Source organism: Ixodes scapularis, unplaced genomic scaffold (assembly GCF_016920785.2).
Source record: "Ixodes scapularis isolate PalLabHiFi unplaced genomic scaffold, ASM1692078v2 ptg000324l_1___fragment_2___debris__unscaffolded, whole genome shotgun sequence".
Taxonomy (NCBI): Eukaryota; Metazoa; Arthropoda; class Arachnida; order Ixodida; family Ixodidae; genus Ixodes; species Ixodes scapularis.
The window spans coordinates 32,452-49,669 of record NW_024609967.1 but is presented as its reverse complement, the minus strand read 5'-3'; the positions used below and the strand labels follow the sequence as shown (position 1 = coordinate 49,669).

The 17,218-nt window shown below is 41.8% G+C and overlaps 1 pseudogene; it reads right to left on the bottom strand.

The window, feature by feature from the left end:
- Positions 1-623: 623 nt before the first annotated feature.
- LOC120843009 lies at positions 624-7,357 on the bottom strand (annotated as a pseudogene).
- Between the last annotated feature and the right edge of the window lie 9,861 nt (positions 7,358-17,218).

Genomic DNA, 17,218 nt, shown 5'->3' with positions numbered 1-17,218 from the left:
GCACCCCCAGAAACGTGAGTAAGGGTGTAAGGGTGTAACATGCACATCACAGGCACCACACATGCATGCACTGAGAAAAAAAGTCAGATTAACTTGGCTGTATACAGCCAAGTTAGTCTGGCTTTTTTCTCAGTGCATGTGCGCTGTTCATGATGTGCATGGGCTGTATACAGCCAAGTTAATCTGACTACATGTTCATACTTTTAGATACATTCCTTAACATCCAATGTCTGGCCGTATGATGTTTATGTTACTTGTAATGTTTACAGTGTCACAATTAAAACATGTTTGTGCTGCTGAAAACCTTCGAAAGCACTTCATGTATTCTTGCTTAACTAAGTGGTTGCCTCATGCATGCATCCACTAAGGAATAAAGACAAAAAAAGTGTATATGAAAGTTGAATACTCTTTTAATTTGAGCGTCTTGCATATACAACCTTTCAGTATGCTAAAACTCCCAGCGTCGAGTGTTTGTAGCTTACCACGCGTAGCTTCCTCGGCGTATACAAGCACGAGCTCATTCAATGTCCATGCTCCCTATAGAGCGTGGTGTTCGCACTCGCGCAAGAGGGACAATTAATGAATAATTAATAGTTAATTAGTTATATGTCATGAAGTACCGCACTAATTAGTAAGTATCGCATATTTTCTGACGTCTGCCACCAAGAGTAATGCTGTCCCGAGGAAATTACACTTTTACCTTGATTACACTAATTTTAGGAATTTTTGTCAGTCTTTGCTGAAACACCCGCTATATGTATCGCTCACCCAATCTTTAAAGAAAGATCTGCTCAAATTAAAATGAAACATCCTGAAACAGAGTTAGGCAGTTAACGACGACTTGTTTTTCGCAATAAAGCGTTGGGCGATGCTCCTCGGCCTTGAAATCGGAACCCCTTAAAATAGGTGTTCCCAAACACAAGAAATATTAAACGATTTTCTGTTGTACCTTAAACATCCACTGGGCTTTCATGATTGCTGTGGTCCCTTTCACTGCATCTGTGACGCGCAACAGTCGACTTTTCTCGATGTAGAGGAAGAGTGCTTCGGCCTCTGAAACTCGGGCCCGCAAATACGATGCAAGGGGTAAGTGGCTTTTCTGCCTCCTAAAAAAGAAATGAAACACAGAATTTTAGATATACAGTTCGCAGTCGCATGGTGTAGACCTGTATATCTATTTAAAAAGGCAGAATTTTCTGGCTGACTCAAGTTCGTTTGTGATGTGAACACAAGTTGGCCACATAAAGGAGCTTTGACTAGTACTCAATACTTAAATATCGGCTGTTATTTCTGTTGAGATGAGTGAATGCTTTTTGTTTTCTTTCATAGGTATGTCTGTTGAAAAATAATTGCAGTTGTAGTATGATGAAGTATCTATGCTGAAATCCCAATTATGAAAATATATTCGCATTTTAAAATATTATTTTGGCTCACTGTAAAGGACTGTTAGACATCTGATTTCCTGTTAGAAATATTTCATTATAAGCCTGTAGGTTTTTTTTTTGCTGCAAAAACTTTGTGAGATATTCTTGAGGATGGTAAAAATGGCCTTTGCATGGGGTGCCGCTAGACCTAACAATGTCAAAAAGGATTTTCAGTAGTTACACCACAATCAAGCAACATTAGAGTCTGTTCATTTTCTTTTTTTTCCTTTTTTATGTGACCATGGGAAACTGGAAACTGCATGGGGGCCTTACACATACTTACAATTTCGTTCTAATGACCGAAGTATATTACCCCTTATATATCATTTTGTGCAACACATACAATGTTCTAAAATGACGGCTTTTAAGTAAAAGCTTACCGAAGGCAAAAACATCATGTGAGTTGCACTAGGTTGCTTAAGTACTCTTGCCAGGAGTTCCACAGCACGTACGGCCTGAACGTCTGCAACAGAAACGCATAATAAAACTAAGCCATATGTCATTCGTGCTAAATTGGAAACAAATACATTGCACGTCCAAAACACGATAATAAAGGAGAGCAAGGTTTTAAAAAGCCCATGGCATGCAAGTGAAACCGACGCATTCATCAATATTGTAAGAGTGCATTTTTTAATGAATGACCTTAAAAATAAGATTTCTTTTCCTCAAACCTTCCGAAAGACGATTGCAGGCGTGGCATCCAGCTGGTGCCCCATGAGTGCAAGCGCATCCAGGGTGTGAGCGAAGGTAACTTAGACAGGCATCTAATTGCAAAACCTGCTCACATGTGCAGACATGGTGGTGACTAAGTGCCTTGCTTGCAACTATTTATGGGGAATCAGTTTCTTCGCTTTGACTAATGTAAATAAGGCTGAGAAAGGTACAAAATCTTACGTCTGCTCTAAAAGATAAACAAATGTGTTGGACGAAGACAGGCACTGCTGTCCTTCAGAAATGACAATCTGTAAAACATTGAGCAAGCGTCCATTTAATATTCGGTGATTTTCTTGAAAAACGGGAGGATATGCATTTGTTAGTACATGACATGGCGGTCTTCAACCACTTTGCAGCGACGTGTTTGGAGAAGCTGATAACACAAAGGAGCGTCTCATGTACTTAGCTTCGAAACATTTCAGATGTAGCTGGTGGGCGCTTATTGTGAAATGAATGCATGCTTGGTGCTCCATGGTACGTTTAAGATTCAAGAACTTAACAAGCTGACTTTGATATTATACATTTTTGTAAGCAAAATATATCTTCCAGGTACGCTTCGTCCAAACACTTATATGCTGCATAAATTATTGTGCCCAAATATGGAATATTTTTAAATTAAGGGAACTCTTCTTTCTGTCCTCGGAGCTTTCTCTTTTTTTTTTAAACTGAAGTACACACATTTACACTTAGCTTGCACCATTCGAGAAATGCATGTGCAGCAGCACCTGTGATGTAGCTCAATGCACATTACTCGCATACTGTTACAAAACCTTGCTTGGTCTTACTTACTTTGAAGGAGCACTGAAATTAAATGGATACATAGAAACCAGAACAAGCATGTGAAATGACTATAACAGAAGAGGTACCTTCATTCCAAACTTTCTCTTCGAATAAATTTAAGCCCTGAATCCAGGAAAGCATTTCCCGTGACAGAAATATCCTGCACTATTCACAAATCTTTAAACACCTGCCTGCTCTTTGCACACAACACTCCTATTTTATGAAAATAAAAAAAAAATGCTTCGCACTTCCATCTGTGTCTAAGGGAACGATTAGTCCGCAATGCACATAAAAAAGTTATATTAAATACAACCATTCGTACCGTAGCACTGCTGTGTTTTGTTTGACTATTCAGATTAAATTGATGGCACACTATTTAATTTAAACAATTAATATGTAAATTAAGCTGCATCCATTTAATTTGCACAGTAATTTACACTATACAAGCTAACAGTAAAATAGGCAACATTTTAAAAGAAGTGCACAATAAAAACTGATGAGAAAAACGGTGTGTTGAAAATAGTATCCCAACAGATGGTGCGTTCTACAAAAACACACATCGATTAACCTTAATAGCAAAGATATCCAATAGAGAAGGCACATCATGTCAACACTAATCTGAATATCTGCGCATTTTTAAACATACACGGTAACATACCATCCTTCTGTTGGTATATGTTATGCTCAAAGCGGTATAGTACTGCTTTGAGCAGATCATAGGTATGCCCTTTATTCCTATACACGAATCATCACTTACGTTTCTTGCGTCTTGCACCGGTTCCTGGCGGGTCAACTTCAAGTAAAGGCTTCAGGTCTTTTTTTGTAGCCTCTTGGTCTCCTCTTAGAGCAAGTTTCACAATCTTATTAAACGCCGCCTCGACCGCTTGATTCCCATCTTCCTTCAGAAGTTGCTTGAAATCCTCAAGGAACTGAAACATTATGAGCGTTTGAATAAAACACATGCATCTGTAAGGACAGTGAAATTCTTAATGTTTTTTTCACCTCGTTATTAAATGTCTTTTATTAGCCCACTAACACATTTGAAGCATTCTGTTGTGTAGCACAACTACCATAGAGTTCTTTACTTCGTGCCCTCAATTTGTTTTACAAATGTGATGACAGACATAATCATGACCGCTAACCTATGAGTATAAAAATTGGAATTTGAAAATTAGACTGAAGACATGCATGTACCTTCAAATTACGCAAATTATTGGCTTCGTGAATATTTCGGCAATATGGAACTTGCGGACGTTAAAGGGATACTACAACGAAATTTCGGCGCTTATTTTATGGTCTATATGTGTTCATAGGAGCAGTATCACATCAAACACACCAATATCTCGTTAAAAAAGTCACGAAAAGGAATTTTAAAACGAATGAAACGATTTGCATAGAGTCCCTGGTGGATGTCGCTAACGCATCGTTTGTAATGCCCGTCCAGGAACCTTCACAGCTAGTAACGGTGAGTGTCTCGCCTCCGGCCACGACGAGAGAAGAGGTGAAGGAAGAACTCACGTCTTTCCGGGAATTCCTTTTGTGTGTTCCAGATGTACCTTTTGTCCCCTACAAGATTACAGAAGATTAACCCGTCACTCAAAATTCGTACAAAAGCAGCCGCTTCGGTGGCGGGGATGACTAGGCCATCCCCTCGACGTCAGCCTCGCCGCAGCTTTGATCGTCCCAAGACGACCTACGTCACGATTCCATCGGACGTCACGTGCTCGAAGCTGAGCCTTCTCCGAGCGTTTGCTAGAGTGGGGCATTTATAACAAAAAATACAGCCACCGGGCTCAAAATACAATTGTGCAATTGTCATTTACGGATATTAAGGATCGTATTCAACCTATTTTTGAACACGACGGATATATTTCAGATTTCGTTGAAGTATCTCTTTAAAGGTTGCACTGTACTACTGAAGTAGATTGTTAATAGATATAGTGCAGCTCCGAAATGTAAAACAATGATCAACCTTGGTTCAGGCTAGTTACTTTCGGTATTATTAAAGACAGAAACGTCATAATTAAAATGGTGTTTGACTGAACAAATTATGCAAAACATTAATTCTGAGGAGTAATTTCGTAGTATGTCAGAAACCGTTAAGCGACAGCTTGTGCCAATATTAACCTAAAAGAAATTTGCTGAAGCACTTTGTGCCCCTGATTTAAAGTTTTCACAAATGTTTTATGAACAAAGACATAGGACACAAACTAGCTGGTGACGGATGAACATATTTTAGGACAAAACTGAGAGACTGGGGAAAAAAGAAGGACGACACAACACAGCCCTTGAGTATTGTCATCCTTGTTTTTTTTTCAGTTTTGGGGTTAAATTATCTTATGTATGTTAAATTGTTTCAGTGAAAAAAAAATGTCTATGGTTTTCAGAGAACACGTTCGTAAAATTGCAGCTTACAAAAAGAGCAGCTTTGTCTAAGCTGGTTCTTCTAAGTACAGCCCTTCTACAAATTGCGTACAAAAGAAACTACTCACCCATTCAATGTCCCTGAGATAGGGATACTTGTCTATAGCTCCAGCAATTTTTAACTTGCACAAGCTTGACCCTTGCGGAATGCGACAACTCAAGCCAGCAGCACATTTGCTGTCTGTCGGGGTTCGGTTTGGTCCACTTCGTGACTAACAAGGCCTCATGCTATGTGAGACTGTATTCGTCTTCTCCGCTGAGAGCCAAGCCTTGGGATTGCATATGGATTAAACAAGGACGATTATTGTAATTTTATTAAAAAAACACATGTGCGTTACACTGAGCTTTGAATCACCGACCAGTGTTGCGCCAACTTTGCCCCGCTATAACTCCATTGATGCGGCGTCGACTGCCGCCCTTGCTTGTTTCCCACCGCTGCCGAACCTTGGTCGGTTTGCGCCCACACGGTCAGTCTCCAGCTTCCGTCTCTCATTTTTGAACTTTTGGCGGATCAGCATGACCCATGAATTCTGGAGTATTAAGATTTATTTATTTATTTATTTAAAATATCTGAAAGGCCTGTCCGGCATTAAATCATCCATACACTTTTCAATGCAGGTAATACTGTAATAAAAAAAAAACTCAAAAAGTGCCAAATAACAAATGATTTTTCATTCGAATTGTGAAGTTTACTTTCATCAACATTAACAATAGCCCAGTGCAGCGGCTATAGCACCTTCTTCTGATTTTTTTTTTAATTCCAATAACATTTGCATATAATGAATAATAAAAATTTCGCATACAGCAATCAACACACTAAATGAATTTACAAGACTTAATGCCCGTTAGTCAGCCATTTGAGCTTTCGAACAATCCTAACAGCCACGTTTACAGCAGATAGACTCGGTCCATAGCAAAACGAAAAAGATTCAAGATCAGCTATATTCAGTGCAAAACATTGGATATAGCTGATCACTGAATATAGCTGATCCGAAAACTATTCGGTTTTTGTAACACATGCATGCCTTTACTTGGGTTAGTGCTCTAAACTGGTCTAGATCTTCTAAGTAATACTTTATATTTCATAGCTATCACAGTAGCAAAAGAAAGGCCCAGGTACTTGTTCGATTTTTTTATTTGTTTTCCAATTATGTAACATGATAAGAGCTGAAAACACGAGACTGGCGTATAATCACGACTCCGCGAAAAATTACGAAGTATGTACAGTTCGCCATACCTACTGCAGGGTAACATTTGCCCCGCACATCAAACCAAAAAACACCGTGCCGAGAAACACATATCATACCAAGAAACACATGTCAAGAAACACAAAATCTCATGTTCAAAATAAAATTATAGAAATTATAGGGCTTGGAGCGAAGGGCTAATAATTGCGCTAGTCAGTAATTCATGACCTCATCGGATGAGGTCGAGAGGGACACAAACACTTCGCCGTGCCTCTGTCCCACTCTTGTCCTCGTTTTTGCGCCGAATTTGTTGTCAAGCAAAGACAATTTAAGAACTGGTGCTGAGAACATTAACTAATAGTTAAACAGCGACGACGCGAAAGCGATACACAGATTCGGATGGATGCTTAAACTTATGACGCAGAAAATAAAAAAAAAGACACCTCCGCTTCAGCTTCCCACCGATGAAGCGATCATGTTTCCAGACTGTTTAGTTTCGACAGTTCGTGAGAAAAGAGGCGACGGCGTAAATGCGAAAAAGAAAACAGGAGCACTTTCGTCACTCCAAGGTAGTTTTAGCGGTTATGGCTCAAAGGAGAAAACCGAAGCCAGCCAGCCGGTACATAACACTCGCTACCACCGCATTTAAGCGTTAAACAAGTCGAATACTGTGTAAGCGGTATCAATAGTCACTTACTGAACACCTGGACACATCAAGAATGTTCTACAAGCATGCTGCATAAATATTCTCACCTTTAATTGCGTCCACACGAGGAAGCGTCTCCGGTAGCAGTTCCGGCGGTTCCAGCAATAACCGAAAGCAGCCATCTTTAATGAGAACGGGGATTGGCCATCCGAATGCAGCTCCGGAGTTCCCGGTTGGGCCGATAGGGGCGCCGCGTCGCTGGCTTCTCTCTTGTACGTCCATCCAAAGAGCAGATTCGTAAGTCTACCCAGCCGACTCCGACCAAACTGTTATGCTCATATTCGCCGCTATGATTTTCAGCGCAGGCGACGTGTATATGATCTTCGCTACCGAAAGCGAAGCACTCTGGGCTCTTCCGACCAATCAGTAAGAGCGAAGGGAAACGACCGTTTTTGTCTTTTTTGTTTTGTTTGCGCTCGCTCGTCACTCCGAGCTTTCAAACCGTTCCGCGCGTGCTAAAATCGAAAGTGTGGTGCGACGCTGCTGCGCGCTTATAATAATTAGAGATGTACGTCTCTAATTTGACAGAGATTCTGCCGAGTGTTTTGCGTGCCTCATGACGGCGTATTACGGAGTCTACAGCGCGGCGAAGTAACCTCGGAGTGCTCATTCTTCCGCTTTCCAACAGACGACAGGTGAACTTCTATATCAATTTTTTTTTTTTGTCAGCGTTCGAAACTCGACTTTTCCATCAGAGCATCGAAATGGATTGCGTATGCAAATCGCCAGGACTTTGGAAGCCTGCCCGGCTTGCCGACGAGCAAGCTGCGCCAGCGTTGTTTGTGCAGCGAGCACTTCGGTGCTACCGTGTTTGCAAGTTGGGAAGATTCGTTTGTGAAAAAACGCGTGCCCCACCGTTCTTGTTACGAATCCGTTGCTGCAAGGACTTCCTCTGGGTGAGTTGCTGTCAGAGCAATCTTCAGTTAATTTGACAGCTTCGTGTTTATATGTTAGGATAGAGTACCGATAAAGCACCTACAGTCAGAGATGTAGACACTCCAAAACAGTAGTTCTTTCTTTCTTAATTGCATTGCCTATTAGCGAGTTTGTTTATGGTTTATTCATCGTTTATTCTTATGCAGCTCACCTGCAAGCCTTTTCCTTTATTTCGGTGTTGATTTGTTTGTTTGGGTATTCAGAAGTTTAGTTTGTGCGAGTTGTTTATAGAGTCATTTAGATAATTGGATGATAAGTGCTTTTCTCTTAGTTTGTACATTAAAGTAATTAATTTCGTTTTACATGTTTGACAACTTTACTGTGTTTACTGCCTACTACAGTTCTTGGTTCCCCTTTGAGGGCGGTGGACTGCCAACGGAGTTTGTAGATGCGTGTTTGAAGTACCGCAACTCATTTGAATGGGGTTCAATAAAAAAATACATTTCAATGAACGTGCTGTTTCTGTTTGATTGCACTGGTAATATCACGCGAAGCGCAGTTGTTGTGAAGTATATCGCGCGCGGCTCGTCTGCTAGACCGGTGCCGTGCTGGCCGCTCACAGCGGTCGGCGCGGCACCAGCCTAGCAAACAAACCAGAGAAAAAAAAAAAAAAAAGAACCCGGGGGGGGGGGGGGGGGGGGGGGGGGAGGAGAGGAGGAGGACGGAGGGCGCACGCCAACGGCAGTGGTGGCGCCATCTGGCAGCCTTTCGAGACCGATTTTAATCTCCGACCAGACGTATGTTCGCCTTTCTGCCACTAGCGCCTCGTGGCGCTAGTTTTTCCTTACCATGGTGGAAGCTACAGCTGCACTCGGCTGGATTGGCTACGACTTACGCCTGCCCTTTCTAAAAAGATTTGCTGTAGTTTCGGTTTCGATATCTTGGGTGGGGGCTCGTTTGCATTTTTCTTGATTCGCGTTTCAACAAATTTGTTTTTAATATATTGTTTTAGGTTAAAACTTAGTTAAAGTTAAAGCGAAAGCTAAAAGAAAGGAGTGTCTGTATGGGTATTCCACTTAAACTTTTAGTTTAAGAGAGGTTTTCGTGTTTTTTTTTTTTTGTTTAAATGCTGCATTTTCATTGTTTAATTCGGGTAACACTCGTAGGCTAAACCGACGGCTTGCATTGAGGTTTTTTTTTACGCTTTCGCCTGCGTTGTTTAATAACCAAGTTCATGTAAGGGATTGTACCAGTCTATATTCAATAATCCAAACGATTTTTATTTTCTGCGCTAAAAACGATTTCACAGTGTTGGCAAGTGCCTCAAATCGCTTTGTTTAGTATAAAAAAAATCATAATAAACAGAGAACCCCAAATTTTTGTGATCTATCTGTTCTCTAAAATATAATAGAGAGATGCTTCGAAATATTATTTAGATCCTATTATCTCTCCGACACTTTCCGATATAAGTACACCGAAGAACGCATCACAAAGTTACACGCCTGAACATATAAGCCACGCCCTTGGTTTCAGAAGCTGTGAGTGCTTTCACAAGGTTCATGTGCACTACCCAAATAGATACATATTTGTGTTATTTTATTGAACCATATTTTTGTTTCTTTAATATATTTAATCGTATTCATTGCTTTAGTTGTGTGTTTTTTTGTTTGTTTGTTTTTTTTTGCTTTTTTTTTGTCCTAAAACAGCACGCCGTAGAAAAGTTACCTCGAAATATTTGCTCCCAATCATACTGAAATGTTCGCTGTTTCTTTACGTAAATCAGATTTTAGTTAATGTTGTAATATACAAATTAGTTTTCGGAAAAAGACAATTATTTTTACAAATTAATATTCCATTGTTCGGTTTTAGGAGTCGCGCTAAAATTTAAAATTTGTAAATATGAATCTGCATTTCTTATCAGACCAAAAAAAGCGAGGCTTTTTTTTTTTTTTTAATCTCAGAAACAAGGAACAGGACATTTCAGCAATGGGAATCTATACCAAATCCTATAAGCACGCATCGTAACTAAGTGAACTTGCATTACTCATTTATTTTATTTATTACTCAAGCTGTATATGTATATACACAATCCGGCGGTTCTGGCGTCACGCCGCTGCGGCGGCGGTGCTGACCACAGAGCGGATAAGCGGAAAATTTACCTTGAGCGAAGATTGTTTTTGCGAATGCGCAGTGACCTCACCTGGTGTGAGCAAACGCGGGCATGTTTGTAAAGAGGCGTGTTGGCTCACATAGTACATTTACATGTGTGTCATCCTGACTAGCTCTTATGCCCGTGAAATGCAGCATACACGTAACATTGGCATTTCAGGTTTCGAGTATGTCTATACTTATGTCAATATTAAGTACGACCACAGCCACCTGTGAGGTTAACTTGGGCCGAGTAGACCCGGAAGGAATGCAACCTCTCCAGTTGGCCACAAGTGCCCGCACGGAAAAACAGAGCGGCGCCACCGAGTTCTTGAGACTTGGTCTCGCCGCCCTCGCCTTGTGGCGTTTCCTGCCGAACGACCGGACCTTGGAGTCCAAAGGTATACAGCGGCGTAGCGGGACTACGGAGAGAACGCGTGGGAAGGGTGAGAGCTAACCATTGAGGCCTTCGCTTTCTGGGGATGTAAGAGAAAAGAGGTACAGTCGGGTACCGAAGAGGATGCGGATGTATCGAATACGCGAAACCCCCGAAAGGAATAATGGCAGTCAAGAACACGGAAAGGAGACCGGCTGGGGACACCTGCTGACACCTGCGAGTCAGCAGCCAACGACGGGACCACTCATCGCTTGCCCATCCTTCGAGGCAACGAATGCAATCGTGAGCGAGCACACCGACGAACATATGAATATAATATAATGTTCAAAACAGCAGCCTGGTCTGTGTGCTCCGAATTCCTAAACTCAGGGTGAACCCACAGAACCAGTTATCTGTTACACAACGCCACGATCCCACTGAGTCAATCAAGCAGAACCAAAGGTGCATCGTCATGGCACTCGTCGCCTTCGTGCATTTGCTCCTGCCGGCTAGACCAATCAAGCACAGAAAGGATCACTGTGCCTGATTGGTCTAGCCGGTGATTGCAAACTCACAAAGACGACGAGCGCCATGACAGTACTGTTATTTATTGGCTTCATCGAATCGTAGTTTTTCAGATTAATGCCGCAGTCGGCATTAATCTGAAACTGCTCGGCATTGTTTTCAATGATCAAACTCCAAACACCCTTACACCCCTGGCGGCATCATGGGGTGTACCTTCATTACTTAATCCCTTTCTTGCACCCTCCTAACACCCTTCTTACCCCCTTTCATTATTTAAAGGTGTAAGAAGGGTGTTTCAGTAGTGTGGATACCCTTCTAACACCCTTCACGTTAAAAATCAGGGTGTTAAAAGGGTGTTTTGAGTACCACTACACCTTTAAGGGTGTAAAAAAGTTTACAGTGTAGGGGGACAATCTGGATTACAAAATTCTGGATTAGTATTTTGCTTTATTTGAAAAACCTGTGCCCTATTTAGCCGCGTTTTGTAGCTATTTCTTACATGCTCCTGCTGTAACTTTTCATATTGAATAATTTGGTATCATCCGTGAACTGGCAAAGAGCTAATATATCGTACTAAATAAAACAGCGCAAAAAGGACGAGGGAAAGTGGAAGACACACGAACAAAGCGCTGTCGGATAGTGGTAATAGAATATTGGTTATAACAAAGATTACGGCTTTAGAAGGCCGAGTTAGTCTTACGGCTATACATGTTTCGTAACTTTGTGAATGTTCAGTTTATTTTCACTTTTATGGCATTCTTTTAAATAATATTTGATTCAAACTTGGAAATATGTGATTTTAATTGAAGCATCTTTAGGCCAAATATCTACCCTGCCACTAATCCTGCTGTCTACTTGCAGTCATGTGAAGATAATAGGCAAGCTTTGCTGAAATGGAAACAAGAAAACGAAGAGGCTATCGAGAGAATTAACAGGACACTGTGTCCACAAGCAAGAGAAAGTGACTAATAACACTCTTTTTTTGGACAATGATGTTGCAGCATGAACCGCAGCTTGAGTTGCCCTTTAGTTTCGCTTCTCGCGCTCCCTTTTACCTCCCCATCCTGGCGCTGGGCGATGGCGTCGGGATGCTGCCCGCACAATGCGACTACCGCAGAGCCGCTTCGTGAATATCGCCTGATACAATTAATTATACGTAGATGGGATCGCATTTGATAATTTATGAATTTTCGTTTTTTGCCTGTGTATTGAGTGCTAAGGGCTGGGCATGCTTTATGTTGTCTTTGCCTGCCTGTAACGCTTTTTCGTCACACACCAGCGTATCGCTTTTGCATGAAATCCAACCGATAAACATATCCTGTGTTAATACAAAACTGGTCCGGTTGTGAGTGAACGAAGGAGCTATCCGGAAAGCCGGGTGTATCTCGAAACAACCCATTCTTATTTGAACCCTTCTCGTTTGAACCCATTCGCAAAACTCCCTTCTCGTTTTAACCTTTCGCGTTTCGACCCTTTCTTATTTATACCCGTCTCATTTGTACCCATTCTCATTTGAACCCTTCTCGTCTGAACCCATTCGCAAAACTGCTTTCGCGTTTTAACCTTTCGCGTTTCGACCCTTTCTCATTTGAACCCGTTGTCATTTGAACACCGTAGTGAGGTATGGAAAGAAGGAAAAACAGTTGAGGATGAAGGTTGAAGATGAAGCGAAGCGCCACCATCTCTTGCATAGCACATGAAACAATTTTCCTTATGCCTGCGTGCCACCCGGAGTCTGTTGACGTAGCTACGTGGTCACATGGTGACGTGGTTTCAAAAGTGCTGGCGCAGATTCGGTACTTCATTTCTCTTCTGTCGCTGTATGTCGTTAAGATGTCGTCGTGTGGAGCAGATGGATCATTGTGTAGTCGTGTGTTTTTGCTTGTAATGGCCGATTCGGGTGGTCATTTTCCCTTAAAAAAATGTGTTCCCATATATATATATCTTCGGCAATGGCGTTCGCGTGGTCAAAGGCTGGCGGCTGCAAGTTTTTCGGGTTGCGCTTCTCAGGCGTGTACCGGCAATTTACCAGCAGAAGTTTTCCCGAACTCCAAGAGGTCGGGCAGCTAGTATGCCAGACTGTATCCGGTATCGTCACATCCGAATCGGGATAGGGAACCAAACGAAACAATGCTCGCTGAGGCGGCAAATAGCGGGTTCGAGTGGCAAACGAAGCCATCGAGACAGGCACCCTTTTGTGCTCTGAGACAAGACAGCAAAAACAACGAAGAGAAAGATAATTTATGTTTAAAGGAAAGTCAACATTTTTGGAAGAATTTATCCAGCCTGAGCAAGGTATGTTTGCTCTGAGACACGGGCTGCATCATACATCACTTTATTTTACAACTCTGTAATAACAAGTTATTACACCGCTGTAAAAAAGTATTCATAGTGATGCAGTTTGAAACTTGAATACGCATTACAATTTCAAGGAGGGTGGGTGCAATGAGAAGACAGAGGATTCCAAGAAAGGTACTAGAGAGTTTTAGTAGATCGTTCCGATACCCCCGATATCCCCGATGACGATACTATGCATGCGCAAGGGAGGCGGTGGCGGAGTATCGGGTATCGTTATCGGAGTCATGGGAACGATCTACTAAAACTCTCTGCTAACAGTAAACAGAATATGGAAAGCTACGCTGGCAAGCCTCCGTGGCCACAGTTAATCGAAAATCCAAACGAAGTTTATTGAAATTTGACGCGCGTGCGGGCAGCACCACACTGATTTATACATCTGCCCTTTCATTGATTTTATATTTTAATATTCTGTCAGCTGTACGGACTACGGTAATGCCAATATTTTGAAAAGTTTTGTGAAGCCGCTTCTGTTTACACACATCTCAAAGAGTCGTAATTTATGTTGTTGGCGTATGCACCATGCTCATAGTACCATAGAATGATTGAAGAAGCTAACAGAGCTCGCTCGCGGCTCAGTCAAATAAAAACGCCAGTTCATTGTGCTTTCCATTCGGGTGGAGAGGGTCACGTGATGCGCCGCTGGCGCGTTTTTGGTCGCCGGTGGCACAGGCAAGGGCTCGAAGGCAATTAATTACCCGAATTCGCCATAAACACCGCAGAAAGATTGCGAGATCATGATGTTGGATTAATTTGGGTTCGAAATGAGAGAGGTTAAAATGAGAAAAGTCTTTCTGACAATGGTCAAAAGCAGAAAGTATGTTATGAGAAAATTTGAAATGAGAAAGGTTAAAATGAGAAAAGTCGCTTTGAGAAGGGTTTAAATGAGAAAGTTTGTTTTGAGAACGGTTTAAATGAGAAAGGGAGAAACGCGAAAGTTGTTTTGCGCTGGGTTGAAATGAGAAGGTAAAAACGAGAAGGTAGAGATGCGAACGGGTTCAAATGAGAACCACCCCTTGAGGGTGGTGGGTTCCAGGTGGTTCCTAAGTTCATGCTACCATTTGCGGCAATTTTTGTGTTCGGTTCGAACACATATTAAATCTCTGGTAAGCGCTCTCACCCCCCCCCCCCCCCCCCCCCCCCGGCCCTTCCTCACAGACTCAAGGACCACACGGCATCAAGTTCAGCATGTTTTCTTTCCGGGCACCCCCCTCAAGTCGTCGCAGTCAACTCTTTCTTTAAGACTCCGGCACTTGAAATCCTTGAATAAGCTACATATTTAATTTAAGCGAAACGACGGCACAACTCTGAGTCTTCTGGGGTGTTCCACATCGAAGCAGGCATATGTTAAACACTGAAGTTTGTCGTTGCGAAACTTGTCTTCTTTGTTCGTTCAAAAATTGCAGGAAGAAATATATATCTATATATATATATATATATATATATATATATATACGTGTTGAAATAAAAAAAAATACAAGCTTTGATATTACCCTTAACGTTTTGTTGTTTCAGGCCTGTTATCTAAAGGTGATTCTTCAGATGTCTTAACGACCCCTAAGGCAAGAAGAGGCTGCTTAAGCTCGATGAAGGAAGCTGCAGATCCTGCGTGCCGATCTCGTGGATTCGAAGTGAGTTCTTATTTGCAGTGAACTGACTGAAATTTATGTTCGAATCATAGATGTCTTGACAAAAAGAAGAATCGGTGTCACTATGCACGGGGTAATCCATATTTTCTTGAAATGTTTAAAGTTGCTTCGATAATTATGATAATACCGGAGAGAAGAGTGCGTCGTCCGTACATTACACGTCCTTTATGATTTGTTATGCTAGTTTAAGAGAAGCTTAGAGTGACTTCTGATGCGTGCGCACTGGGCAAGCTTGTGTGCTCCAAAAGTTTATCAGAATGATGAAGGCAACTTTAAATGGACTCAGGAAGGGAACGTGTAGGGGTATGTTTTAATAGGAAGTTTATGTGCCTTTGCTTTATATACAAGGGCGTATGCAGTGCTTTCGGTTTTTTGCTCTTCGATTGCGAGGATGAAGTAATCGCGAGGGTACAAGGTTTAGCGCAATCGCTACGCTATCAATAGGTAACTGTGCGAAGTCGTGACCTCACACATTTTATTCATTGGGAGTGGTGGAGAAAAGCTCACCGGTAAAAAGCTCAGCGGAGAAAAGTTCATCGGAGAAAAGCTCACCACAAAACTGTCCTATGCGGAGAAAAGCTCACCTACGAATCTAAGAATCAAGTGCTCACTCAAGTTAAATAGGTTCACTCAACTGAAGCATGCCGGGATGCCTTATGCGCATGCGGGCATTCTGTACTTCGCTATAGTCAGTTACAGGTTAAGAAAAGTTTGAAAGGGAAAGGAATGATGAGGAGGAGCAAGACGACTTAACGATGAAGAGAGGAGGAGGTTTCCTTCTCTTTTCTCCAGGATTCTGTCTGCTTCCTCCTCTTAACCTTCCTTTCCCTCAAAAACTTTTCTTACCCTGTAACGGACTATAGCAGAAATTATTAATAAATATGCAAAACGTTTAAAATATAAAAATAAAGACACGTCAAGCGTTGCCCGACGAAAATAAAATAAATAATTCAAATAGAATGCTAATTAAATACTAACGGGCGAACTATTGGCGACGAGATGTTTTGGTGGCGCAACCTCGCGGGCGCTCTCCTGTAACGGAGCGGGTAAGATGCGAACAGACGACGGGCTCTTTAGTAGCGCGAAGTGGCTATGTTAGTTCGCATCTATGTCGGCCGTAGTTCGCCCAAGGCCCTTGATGGTGCAGGGTCGGCCTTGTCTGGGAGGTAAGGTGGAGAAGCCGGAATGCGTCGGTAGTCGTACGTCTAGTTTAGCTAATACATACATTTATAACGTCATACTAATTTTTCTAGAGGTTGTAATTTGAGGTGTGAAAATTTTGGCATCTACCACCTAGAGTCCTAGACCTTCTAAAAGTCGTTCGTGTTATTCCCGCCTAAATTGATGTTTTGTAAGGCTTGTTTCAGAAGAGGCTAAGACAAAAAGATTTTTGGATAAACGCGGGGTATTTCTGGTGCTTCAGCGTTTATTTATAACCCCTGTCATAATAACATTATAAGTAGGGTTCCGCGTTTTCGGTTTCTATTATTTCAAAATTCGGCGTACTTTTTTCGGTGTTTATTTTAAAATTCAATTTTCGGTTTTTTTCGGTGTATATTTATGCCCAAAAAAGTTTATCGGCTTCTTTCGGTGAATTAAAATAAACACTAACGGACACCGGATCAGACGATCCTTGTAGCTTTGATATTTGTGATCACTCAAAGAATAACTGCACAGATATATTGAAAAAGATATCCACACTTTATTTGGCAAATGTGTGCAACTGTAAAAGAAACAACAAAAAAAAGACGGACGTACAAACAAGTCAGATATGAACCCTATGCTCAATACACATGGAACTTTACCTTCTGTGCATCGGGATTACGTGCTCTTATTATAGTACACACACATGTACTTTCCCAGGTTTGCTTCGTTGATCCGCACTTTTTTTTTTTTTTTTTGTTAATATGACCCTGAGCTTCGAGAATTCCCTCTCAACGCTAACACTGGGCACTGGCGGGCTGAGGGGATGAAGCGCTGCCTGAGCAAAAATCGGCCAATCAACCAGTTGTGACCGCCAAAAGAGACACGGTGCGACGTTTTGAAGCACAACA